The 13,294-nt window shown below is 37.8% G+C and overlaps 1 protein-coding gene across 1 annotated transcript in view; it reads right to left on the bottom strand.

Moving 5' to 3' along the window:
- The window catches only part of LOC145979945 (BTB/POZ domain-containing protein 6-like), a 47,789-nt gene extending 35,033 nt beyond the window's left edge, over nucleotides 1–12,756 (bottom strand). The window contains exon 1 of the mRNA XM_083112889.1: nucleotides 12,644–12,756. The gene's annotated coding sequence lies outside the window, so the exon portion shown is untranslated. The remainder of the gene's footprint in view (nucleotides 1–12,643) is intronic.
- Nucleotides 12,757–13,294: the final 538 nt, after the last annotated feature.

Raw genomic sequence — 13,294 nt, 5'->3', positions numbered from 1 at the left:
AACATGTCTTGTAGTCTTTTTCTAATGCCTTTGCTGGCCGGATGCTGGGTAGGTTTGGCATACAGGACTCTGCCTGCCTGGAGGGGAAGCTTGGATCTCTAGGACGTGCGAAAGGCTCTCTTGTACGCTGGCGTACAGAACAACTTGATTGGTTCTAGGGGTCATGTGACCCTTCTTGCCTTTAGATGCAGACGACAAACCTACCCGGTTCTTCGTGCTAGTGCTGTGTGATGCTATAATATGCAATATTGAATGACGTAACTTTACCAAACTCAAATATACCATTTCTTAATGACCACTGCATTGTGCAATTTATCGCATGAACAGTGAAATGCATTAAAAACTAAAAGAACATAGTTTTTGTCAAACAAGTTGTAAAAGCCCTCGTGGTTGAAGTTCAGCCTGTGGCTGCTCTACCACCTAATCTGCAAAACTATTTTTTTTTTTTGTCATATCTAACTGCTTAATATTATGCCAATGGGAATGTTTAGCATTAGTTTCAAAACTCAATGGGAATGTTTAGCATTAGTTTCAAAACTCTTTAACATTGAAAGGTCTCTAGAAAAAAATATTTTAAAATGTTTATCAACATTCTCAAGATGCAATAAACAGTGGTCAGAATTACTAATCGGCACTATTACATCAATATAGTTGGATCATCCCTCCACCTTCGTGTCAGTGTGTTTTGCACAGAGTGCTAAGACATCAGAGGTTCCTTGTTTGAATCCCAGCCTGGGCATGGGTGTTTATGCAAAGCGATGAAATGTGTACGTGAAAAATATGATTATCTGAAAATGCCTCACACAACAGCATATTAAAACTATCCACCGTAGAACTTGTCGCAGATGAAGAAATAAACGATTGAATCAATGTTTTCTGCTTTCTTGAGATATTGTTTTGTGGGTTGTGGACTCCTTATGTTGCTCAAAATGTGATTTTTTGTCACAACTTAATTGTTTTTGACACATTTGACAAAAGATTACCTTACCATCTGTTGAAAATTGAAAATAGTTAACAATCCATTGTCGAAGTAAATTACTTTTTGTGGCTTTCACTTTAGGCATGTTGCAGCAAGGAATAACTTGGACTAGCACTGTTCTCTTCTCTATTCTAAACTGTAACTCCTTTTCTTACAATTACAATCTTAAAACAGGAATCTGTTGGATCACAACAAGAATGAAATTTCGGAAAAATTTAAAACGAGTCATTGTTAAGTTACGTGGACGTACCCAAAGGAAACCAAACTAATTTTGTGGTGTGCAGAGCTTTTGTAGTACCACGTTTTGCCGCTAGCAGCGCATAGAGCGAACCTTCCTGAGTCCGTAAGCCGAGTGCCGTCGCTGAAGCAGGTCAGGACACGTTTCGGCGGAGTTTAGAGTGACAGCTGTTTTGTGTGATCGTCGTTTTTGCAAAGGCTAATTTTCGGGAACAGCGTGCGGCGGTGAAATTCTGCTTTTTGCTCGGAAAGAGTGGAACAGAAACTCTTGAAAATGTTAAAAACGGCGTACAAGGACGATGCTATGGGGAAAACTCAAGTGTTTGAGTGGTTTTCCCGTTTCAAAAATGGTGAAATGTCAATTGATGACAAACCTCGTTCTGGTCGTCCTTTCACGGCCCAAGCACATGACAATGTTGAAAAAATTCGTGAAATCATCAACGAAGATCGATGACTGATCATTGAACAAATTGTGGAGCTGTCGGGAGTGACTTGGAGTTCAGTGCAGCAAATTTTGACAGATGATTTGGGAATGAAAAGGGTGGCTGCCAAATTCGTGCCACGACTGCTGACCGCTGAACAAAAACAAGGTCGCGTGGAAGCATGCCGTGCTTTGAAAGAAGAGTCCCAAAATGATCCAAACTTTTTTAAAAAAATTATCACAGGTGACGAAACATGGTGCTATGTTTATGATCCCGAATCGAAGCAACAATCAAGCCAGTGGAAAACTTCAAGTTTGCCGCTCCCCAAGAAAGCTCGTCAGGTGAAATCAAACATTAAAACAATGCTGCTTTGTGCTTTGTTTTTTCGATGTGAGAGGAGTCGTCCATTCAGAGTTTGTTCTGCAGGGTAAGACAGTTAACAAGGCTTTCTACTTGGAAGTTTTGAAATGATTGCGCAACAGTGTGCGGCGGAAGAGGCCCGATTTGTGGCAGTCGGGTGACTGGTTTTTCCATCATGACAATGCCCTGGCTCACACAGCCCTGTCTGTACGACAATTCTTGACCAAAAATGGTATGACCCCTGTTCCTCACCCCCCATACTCACCCGACCTTGCCCCGTGCGACTTTTTTCTGTTTCCTAGAATGAAAGGAGAAAGGAAAGCGTTTTGCTGATGTTGCTGAGGTGAAGAAAAAAACGACGGAGGCGCTGTCACGCATCACAAAAGATGACTTTAAAAAAATGTTTTGAAAAATGGAATCAAAGATTGGACAAGTGTCTTATGCAAGTGGGGAGTACTTTGAAGGGGATTTTGAAGGCTTGTACTTAAATTGTGAACAAATAAGTTCACAAAAAAAATAGTTCGGTTTCTTTTAAGTACGCCCACATATTTCTTTTGTAATGCCAACTTTGCTTCCCTTTTTTTCTCATGCTCTTTCCCTTCTCTCATTTCTATTTCCCCTTCTGTGTGTGTGTGTGTGTGTGTGTGTGTGAGAGAGAGAGAGAGAAGGGGGGGGGAGAATATGTTTTCATATTGAAGGCTTGTACTTAAATTGTGAACAAATAAGTTCACAAAAAAAATAGTTCGGTTTCTTTTAAGTACGCCCACATATTTCTTTTGTAATGCCAACTTTGCTTCCCTTTTTTTCTCATGCTCTTTCCCTTCTCTCATTTCTATTTCCCCTTCTGTGTGTGTGTGTGTGTGTGTGAGAGAGAGAGAGAGAGAGAGAGAGAGAGAGAGAGAGAGAGAGAGAGAGAGAGAGAGAGAGAGAGAGAGAGAGAGAAGGGGGGGAGAATATGTTTTCATATTGCAGTACAGTTAACAACGTGTTCAATCTGACAAAACAAAACAAGGTATCAGCATTTTTTTTTTTACATTTATTTATTCATAATTGGGAAAAGAGAGAAGCGGTAGTATATAAATACGGAGAAACTAGTACTCACTTTTATCCGCGAAGCTGTTTTTTCTTCTTTTTCGATTAATTTCAGTGGCCACTACCACCATCCTCGTTGGAACTTGCTGCACTGTTGCTTGGCATGCGTCTTTTGTTCGTAGTTCTCTGGCTGCCGCTAGGTGCACTGTGCATCTTGGTGTGTCATCTGCTATTTCCAGGCGATAACTGCTGTAGTAGGGGAATCCAAGTGTGGTGCGCTTGCCCGCTATTGATGTTTAGTTCGTGCGGGAAGTGCATTATGGCGTGAGTTTCCTTGATTTTGGTGTCTATGAGCGTGTGGGCAGTGTGTTTGACCTGAACCTTTTGAATTTTATGGCTATTGTATTTGATATGTTTAGCAAGACCGGTAGTGGGTTGGGCTTTTTTTTGCATCTGCTAGGTGCTATTGGATTCTTTCCTTGACAGTTCTGATGGACCTGCCGATGTAATGAGCCTTGCATTCACACTCTGCATCGTATGCACCTGGGTTGTCAAGGGGGGAGAGGAAGTACCGTTTGTGCTTGTTCAGTTTATCAGTTATTTTGGAATTGGGTTTGTGCGCTACTTAAATGCCATATGGGAGAAGGGCTTTGGCTATGCGGTTTGAAGTGGTGGGATGGTAGGGGAAGGCAAACCATTTATATTGGTCGCTGGGGGTTGATTGCGGCTGGGTTGCTTGTGGTAGGTTAGGGTGTCTGACCTGTATTTCCACTTTACTGCACCAAGTGGAAAGTTGTGATTCAGTGTAGCCATGTTTCAGGGCTATTTCAGTGATGGTGGCTATGGCATCAAAGTAGCGCACAAACCCAATTCCAAAATAACTGATAAACTGAACAAGCACAAACGGTACTTCCTCTCCCCCCTTGACAACCCAGATGTATACGATGCAGAGTGTGAATGCAAGGCTCATTACATAGGCATGTCCATCAGATCTGTCAAGGAAAGAATCCAACAGCACCTAGCAGATGCGAAAAAAGCCCAACCCACTACCGGTCTTGCTAAACATATCAAATACAATAGCCATAAAATTCAAAAGGTTCGGGTCAAACACACTGCCCACATGCTCATAGACACCAAATAAAGGAAATGCACGCCATAATGCACTTCCCGCACAAACTAAACATCAATAGCGGGCAAGCGCACCACACTTGGATTCCCCTACTACAGCAGTTATCGCCTGGAAATAGCAGATGACACACCAAGATGCACAGTGCACCTAGCGGCAGCCAGAGAACTACGAACAAAAGATGCACGCCAAGCAACAGTGCAGCAAGTTCCAACGAGGATGGTGGCAGTGGCCACTGAAATTAATCGAAAAATAAGAAAAAACAGCTTCGCAGATAAAAGTGAGTACTAGTTTCTCCGTATTTACATTTATTTAGCTGAAAAGTTCAATTTAGCCTTTTTTAGGATCTTGAACTCCTTTTAGCCATTTTAGGACCTACATGATTCATGTATTTCATTAAGAAATGGCTAAAACGAAAATGTATGTTAGAATAGTGACGTTACCAAGTAAGGAATAAAATAGGTTAAAACCTGAGAATCCGGGCCCTAATCATTATTATTGTTATGATTAGAAAAAGATGCAAGAAAGAGATGTAAATTAAAAAAATATATATAAAAAAGCTGTGATGTCAGTGTGGTGGTTGAAAATTTTCCATGGGGAATTCGAACATCTACTTTCAAGGTTTACCACAGGGAGGGAAAGAAACCCTCCTCATTCACCGAAATATCCACACACTCCCAACAATCCCTAACTGGTTCTACTAACATTGGTATCCTAGAGGACTGGAAGGGGCCATTGAACATCAATCTACTATATTTCATGCAATTTGCATAAATTGTTGCAGGGATATAATAACTTCAAACTGAAGCAGTATTTGGGGGAGATTGCTTGTTTGCCTCCAAACTCCTCCATTAAAAAATTCTGCTGGCACCCTTGAGAGTGACTGGCTGTATCTCCTTGAGCAGGGTTAGAACGACAAATTAAAATACTTCAGGCACTAGCCCCCTTTTCCAAGGAGCCAGTTTATCTTTTTGGGGTCAGGGGTGCTCTAAGATAAAGCTACACATTTTTAAAACATTTTGTTCATTAATTACTACAAAACTGGATTAAAAGTAATTAATCCTTGAGCCGGAGTGGCCTGTACCATATCAGTGCAGATTTTAAAATTTGGCTAGCAACATTGCAAATATTTATAATGGCATGTTTAAATGTATTAATTATTATTCTGATTTAATGATACATGCGATACAGAAAACAAACAAACATTAAAAAAACACATATAGTGCGTTCATTATTTTTTAAATAAAATAAAAATAAATAAATAAACAGTGTTCGGAAAGTTACTTTTTACTAGGTAACTTGTTACAGTTCTTGCTTAAAAAAGTAACTGTAAGTTACTTTTATAGTTACTTTCTGCTGACAATTTTCTTGCAAACAAATTGCACAAATTAATCATTAATTGTAATAAAATAATTTGTGAAGACTTACATGTGTTTTTCTAATGCTACTGGTATATGTCATATATATGTGGATGACCATTCCGAAATACTACAAAGCAGAATAAGGCTTGGAACAAATTGTGCCAATAAGAAATGATATTGTATTCATCTACAATCCATTCTCTCTTATGTACGTAGGTTGTGATTGGTTTGTCCAGGTCACAAGGTAGGGAGTCCAAGAGCACACTTGTTTGAGTTCAGCAGACAAGCCAAAAAAACCTGGTATTGCTAATAAGGTAATGATTATCACATTGTAATCATGTGTACAAGAAACATTCAAGATGTGCGAAATTTGTGCTTATGTAATTGCTACATGATGAAATCAGAATAATGGGCTATTAAAAAATCACACATTCTCTGTTGTGCATTTAATTGCAAGAAAGCAGGGGGGGGGGGGGAGGTCATGCACTAGATACCAATTTGACAATCTCTAGTAAATGACCACTGCAGTCGGAAAAGAAAGGAAGATCCAGATTAAATTGTTAATGCACTCCAATCATCTGCAACACTGAATAACCACCTCTTTTTGATCTTTGGAAAAAAAAATCAGAGAAAGCTTCTGGAAATGAACCTTGTGATTTTAATTTTGATGAGGAAGGAAATACTGATATGTCCTGTTCATTGCTACATGAAGGAAGTGAACTTCAAAGAAGTCAAGCTGAAATTTCAACACTGATATGAACATCAATACCTCAGTCTCCAAAAAATCATCTAACCTTGTACATCTCATGGAGGTCAGAGGAAAGAATCATCTCCTGTGGTTGAGCACCAACAACCAAAAGCCCCAGAGGAAGAGTGGGCCACTCACTTGCATTGGCCTAAACTAAATGGCAAAAACATGAACAGCCAACAAAAGAAGATCTGAAAGATTACCATTTGCAATAACATCGAAAAAATTGAAAGAATTTCATGAACTAAAAAAACGAGGGAGAAAACAGCAACAAGCGAAAGTGGATGTTAAGTAGAAATCAAAAGTCATCACATCGGAAGAAGACCAATAGATTCAGATTAGATGTCCTTGGCATCAGAATCTGAAGGAGACTTACATGAGTTGTTATTATCTGTTGTGCAAAACAAGAGTGAAAGCAGTGAAAATTGAATTATGTACAATGTTGGTGATTATGCTACAGTGTGTATTTTCCAGGAATAGTGATTCATAATAAATTTAAGGATGAATCTGAAATAAAAGTTTTGCATAACTGTGAAGCTGACAAATGGAAATGGTCAAACAAAGCTGATCAAACTTCGTACAGTCATTGAGACATCAAGGAGAGTATTCAAGCTCCACAAATATCCTGTCTGAAAGGTCTTATGGTGTTTACTATACAATACCTGAAACAAATTCCATTTTTTTTGGTTGATTTGACATGGAATCACTCAGTCCCAATTAGCCTTACTGTGCATAAAGTGGACTTAAAACACCAAATCAATCAATCAATGGTGTTTATTACTGTTACTGCATTTAAAGTAAAGATATGTAACGTGTGTAATTTCAGGAAAATGGGTTTTCATTATTAATTTTTCAATTATAAGCGAATTCTATCCAGAAATATTTTTAATTCTATTTTTTAAAATTATCTGGTATTGAGAGATAAATGAAATCACTTAGATTTCAGGATTCATATGGCATTTACTAGCTCTTGTCTTCTTCAGTTTCGTTCATAGTACCAAGTTGTTGAGTTGGTGTTTCAAGTCCACTTTATGCACAGTAAGGCTAATTGGGACTGGACCTACAGTTTAAAGTGGGATCAGAACCACTTGTGCCTACACCGGGTATCGAGCCCGGGACAAGTTCTTTTGTAAAAGCACTGAAACATTGCTGGATGACACTTTTATTCTAGCAAAGCAATAAAAAAAAATCGGATGCTGCTTACACAAGGGGGTAAATATGCTGGTCAAATCATCTGCTAGTCCCGTGCATGAGTGCGGCCATGTTGGCTGTATACAACCGATTGCTATGGTGGTTGCTAAGCTGCCAACATAGGGAAATGCTATTCCGCGTTGGTGCAGTTTGGAAAGATGAGCCGAAAAGAATGAAGAAGAAAGAGTTAGCACATAAGGAAAACCAATCGCAGAGTTTAGATACATAAAATAAGATGGTGTCGTCGAAGGAAGGGTGAAACGAAGCATGAAATAAAAAGAATATGATATTGGAAAGTGCTACTCAGATGATGTCGCACATTATGTGACTAGCACTTTTTCGAAATGTGTACAGCAGTTTTCTTAATAAACAGTACACAATAACCAAAGTAAAAACTGCACTGGATTGGAAAAAATGCAGAAACCAGTTTATGTTTTCTAATTCTACAAGTAGTTTCACAGTTTCCAAATCCCAAAAAATTGAGTTTTATATGTCACACAAACTTGAGGACTAAAATTTTGCCTAACTTTTGTGGGTAAAATTTAGTATCAATCTATGTAGAATAACTATGTACTTCAGTACACCAACTACAGGAAATGTGAGAAAAAAAATATGAAAAACAGTTGTGCTAGTTATTCACTCATCTGGTGGATCGAGTAGAAGAAGGATATAATAACAATATTATTATTGAACAAAATTGTCTCACATCCATGAGTTTATAAGAGTAATTTTAAATCACTTCCTACTGCGACATTGGACATTATTATATTTTTTATTTAATAACTGTACAAAGTCAATCCTTTATGATGTGAATTCCTATTGTAAACAATAGATGAAGAGGAAAAGAAACAGTTCTTGTATTAAATTTGTCTCCTGTCTGTGAGCAGTCAGTAGGTTCCATTTCAGAGCGACAGGTCTATCACATGTTTAATCTTTCGTTGGAAATGTCCTAAGCGATATGTATACATTGTAAGAGGGGTGGATTTCCCAGAAGCGAGAAGGTAAGCTTCTAAAGGATAATTATTTCCTATTGCTGTCAGTTGTGTACTGTGATAAACAAAATCACTTAGAAACAATTACATTATTTTATGTCGATCCTTGATAATAAATGGAAGTAAATATTTCCAGTTAGTATTTGCTTGTTTTTGAGTTACGATTATTAAGTATTTCCGGAAATTTAGAAAAAAAAATATTTTGGTAAGTGCTATTCCTTTAAGATGTAAATGGGAACCTAATTTTCTGAAACGACAGACGTGACAGAGCTTGTGTGTATATACAGTACGTAACATTGTTATTCGTACAAATAGAATTTCCGAGGAAAAAATGTCATATCTACTTGTAAATATATTCATATGTACCTGGAAATTAATGTTAATGAAGGTTTCACCAACAAATATCAATAAAAATGTATGTTCAAAGTGTGTAAACAGAGCATATAATTTGTGTGATAAGAGAAAAACACGCTGTTTCATGCAACATTCTTATTCGTACAGGCAAGAGTTTCAATCTTCTTTGCATACAGCGCCACCGCTATTCGGGCGATTTTGTGCAGTTTTCAACTTCGTAACAAGTTTGAACATGCAGGCCCGCTGCCCGTTATGCGGAATGCTGGCGTACATATTGTTGTAGGCCTATCGTCTATCTATCAGCGTGTTCGAAATGGGCAAGGTAAAGGAACTTAGTTCTGATCTGAAGGATGTTATTATAAATTTGGCTCTTAGAGGTTATTCGTTAAGGAAAAATGGTCAAACAGTCAATAAATTACACTCCACAGTTCAATACATAATAAACAAATTTATAGAGGAAAGTTCAACACAGAATGTGCTGAGAAAACCAAAAGAGAGACGGTTGAATAAACGTGATGAACGCTTTATTTTAAAAAGAGTACGAGAAAACCCCCGACTAAGTGTTCCTCAGTTACGACCGTTAGTAGAAAATGTTGCTGGCAAGATCATGTTCGATCAAACTGTCTGACGTGTCTTGTGGAAGAATCGATATCATGGCAGAATACCACGAAAGAGGCCGTATGTAAATAAGGTGAATTGCAGGAATAGACTTTCATTCGCAAAAGAGCACATCCACAAAGACCAGGAATTTTGGGATAGTGTCATCTGGTCAGACGAGTCCAAGATTAATATATACGGGTCAGATGGGGTCTGGAGAAAATCAAATAAAGACAATGATCACATTAACACACTTCCAACAGTTAAACACGGTGGTGAGTCATTAATGATTTGGGGCTGGATGTCATCCAAAGGTGTTGGTATCATCGTGTTGGTATCATCCAGTTTATTGATGGTATCATGGATGCATATGTCTATTTGGACATATTGAAGAACAATGTAAAGCAGAGTGTCCAAAAAATGGACATGCCACCTATCTACAGATTCCAACAAGACAATGACAGTAAGCATAAGGTGCAAGTTAACATGAATTGGCTAATATGGAATGTGCCCAAACTACTACAAACACCAGCTCAAAGTCCAGACTTAAATCCCATTGAGCATTTATGGGCAATTTTGAAGAGGCGAGTCCATAAAGTAGGCGTCAAGTCCAAACAAGAGTTGAAAACTGTTGTGCAATCCGTGTGGAATAAAATAAGCTCTGAAACACATCGGAAACTGGTTAATTCTATGAAGAACAGGTTCCAAGGAGTAATTAAAGCCAAAGGATAGGCATTAAAGTATTAGAACTGTCAGTCAATTTGCTCTGAATTATACTTGATTGATTGATTGATTTGGTGTTTTAGGTCCACTTTATCCACAGTAAGGCTAATCAGGACTGGACCTACAGTTTAAAGTGGGATCCGAACCACTTGTGCCGCCACCGGGTATCGAACCTGGGGCCTCTTGATTACAAGGTGATGACGCTATCACTGCACCATCGGGGAAGCCCTGAATATACTTCTTTTCTTTTATATTATTAAGTGTATGAATAGAAAAGTTGTACAAAAAACGGCATGTTTCTCTTTCAGTTTCATTTCATTTATTATTGTCATTGGTTATACAGAATTTGGGTAAGATTTTATGTTTCTAATGATATTAGTCATTGAATTGTATAGAAACAATTTCAAAAGAGTGTATTTCCTTTCAGATATTAAAGCATTTTCTTTGAAAATCCGTGTGTACGAATAAGAATGTTACATACTATATATATACTTCGGATGGAGTACTAATGCTAATAATAATAATACCGTTGTTACCTCAATATGCATTTATTATTGTTGTTATTATTAGTAATAGTGGCAGTAGTCGTGTCTATTCATTGTGGTTCGCGTTCAGGTTGTTGAATGAAACCACTTTAAGCACTTACAAGTAATAAGTTAATAATACCACTACTACTATTCAAATTTGTCAATGGCTTGACCTCCCCTACAAGAAATTCTGTGAACATCCATTGACTATCGACTAATATAGCCCTACATATATATTCTTCTGAGCGAGAAAATGCATTGTACTTTATTCTAATGCCCAGAGTGTAAATGACAGGAAATGTGCCTAATGTTTGTAACTACACACAAAGCAGTAATACATATCTGACCACAGACAAAGAACCATGTGACTTAAAGTTCCTTTACTCGCCAGCAAATCTATAGTAGCTAAACCAAATAAATCGTAAGTTCCGGTCAATTGTTTGTCGGTCAGATTCTTGGAAAATGCCTGCTTTGTTTCCCCATTTCTTCTTTAACTTGTCACCTGTAAGCAACCTGTATTTTATGTACATATTCTTCTGAATCTAATCTTTACAATGGTGTACATATTACCATTTTATTTGATAAACGCTGTCACTTAAAACAAAATGTATCCCTCACGATCAGTTTCCATATTAACTGCATGGGGAAAGTACGGGCAGCACGTTGTATCGAGCCAGGTCTTCTGTTGCTATGGCAACAGCGCCAGAAGTGACGTTTACTTTACCAGCATATTATAAGGCCACAGAGGAACAAACTACAGAAACAAGAGGCATTTCACAGCACACTCCTCATAATGGCAAACTTTCAGCAATGGAAATGAATTCTCCTCCTAGAAGCTTATCTTCCCACTTCTGGGAAATCCACCCCTCCCTTGAGGTATGCTTATCGCTTTGGAATTGAGAACTACCAAAGGAAAGATGAAACATGTGATAAACATGTAACCTCCAGCCTACCGACAGGAACAACTTTCTCTTTTCCTCTTCATCTGTTGTTTTGCTTGCAAGAATTAATGTAACAAAGGATGGCTTTTGTATCCCAGCAGAAACTGAGTTCCAGCTCACAGTCCTAAATCGCCAATAATTTATGACATTAATGTAGCAATTTAAATGTCGTAAAGTAACTGTTGAAACATTACTTCTATCGGAAAAAAGTAACTCTATTACAGTTACTTACTTTTAAAAGTAACTAGTTACAGTTACATTTCCTCAAAAAAGGAACTAGTTACTTTCAAACATTGTAAATAAAGTAATGGAAATTTCTATAAGCGGACTCTAAACATTAAAAAATATATATTCAGTGGTGAAGCGCGACATTTTTACGTAGCCATCGCAAGACTTGCCAAACGTCAGTGTCAATCTTTCAACCCGGGAAGGGGGAGGGGCATTCCTACATTGATAATGATGATAACAGTGTTCCTACATGACGTGTGAAGTAGAGATGACTAAATCTATCCTTAAAAAAATAAAAAAGGAAACATTGTTAAACTTCTCTCCCCGAAATTCGTATTGCTTTCGAAATCCGGGTAGTAGAATTTTTGAATCACCTCGAAAACAAAAATCTTGTCATTTGTAAGCATAGTAGACACAAAACAGCAGGAAGTACCAAGAACATTTTTTCCCCCAAAAAATCTATATTTGAACCGATCCAGAACTGCTTTTTTTTCAGTTCTTTCTAGCACTAACCGTGGGGAAATTTATGCTTTTGCTTACTTACACGTGCATTTTTTTTCATGGATATATTTTGATTCTTTACATGAAGTGAAATTTGTTTCAGGCCGTGGACACCATAAATAACAAGGGATATTTGATCCCAATAGGACTGTTATGAAACCACACTTCACTATGAGAACTAAAAGAAAAACGTTCATAAACAAGTTTCACAAACCATGTAAAAATTTTCACTTTCTAGTCAAGTGATTCTAAAATGACACGACAGATTGTATCATTATTTAATATGTCTAAACCGTAATTTCAAATTCAAAAGAGAAAACTTACAGATGCTCCAATAAATGTTGACAACAGTCTTCCCAAGTGTTCGGAGTTCGGTATGTATGTTCAAGATGAACAGTGTACGTACACAAGCTTTGTAGCAGCAGATAGATTCGGGATTTTCCCGTTTGTTTAATATTCAAGGTCACTCAAGTTGAGCGGGCAAGTCAGCGGGGTGAGCGGCGATGCGAACGACATCTATTGGCAGTGCACCCAAGCTATGTGCTTCTCAGTCACGAAGTACTTCATAGTTCTACGCTAGATGTCAGGCCATCGTCAACTAACAGTGAAACCAACCACACAGCTGCGGCGCCAGGTTTAATCATCTAGGGGTGCGGGATGAAATTAGGGGGGTGCGATGTTGAAAATAAAGAACATGAAATATGCATGCATGTTTTAGTCCATAAATCAAATATCAATCAACTTTTAATAGGCATCTATGATAATATGCTAATGAAACTGAAGAATACGTACTAGCAACTTGCTATATTTTGCCTGATTTTAGCACAACAAAGTTTGAAAATTTGAAAAGAACAGCTTGTTCAAGGGAAGCCAATCAGAGGCGCAACCACGAATTTTTGTCCGGATGGCAAGTACCAGAATGAACATACCAATAATAATAATAATAATGTTAATAAAATAATAATGTTAATAATA

This window comes from Lepisma saccharinum, chromosome 27 (genome assembly GCF_977018435.1).
Source record: "Lepisma saccharinum chromosome 27, izLepSacc3.1, whole genome shotgun sequence".
NCBI lineage: Eukaryota > Metazoa > Arthropoda > Insecta > Zygentoma > Lepismatidae > Lepisma > Lepisma saccharinum.
Note: the sequence above shows the minus strand (reverse complement) of the source record. Positions and strands in the feature narration are given on the sequence as shown.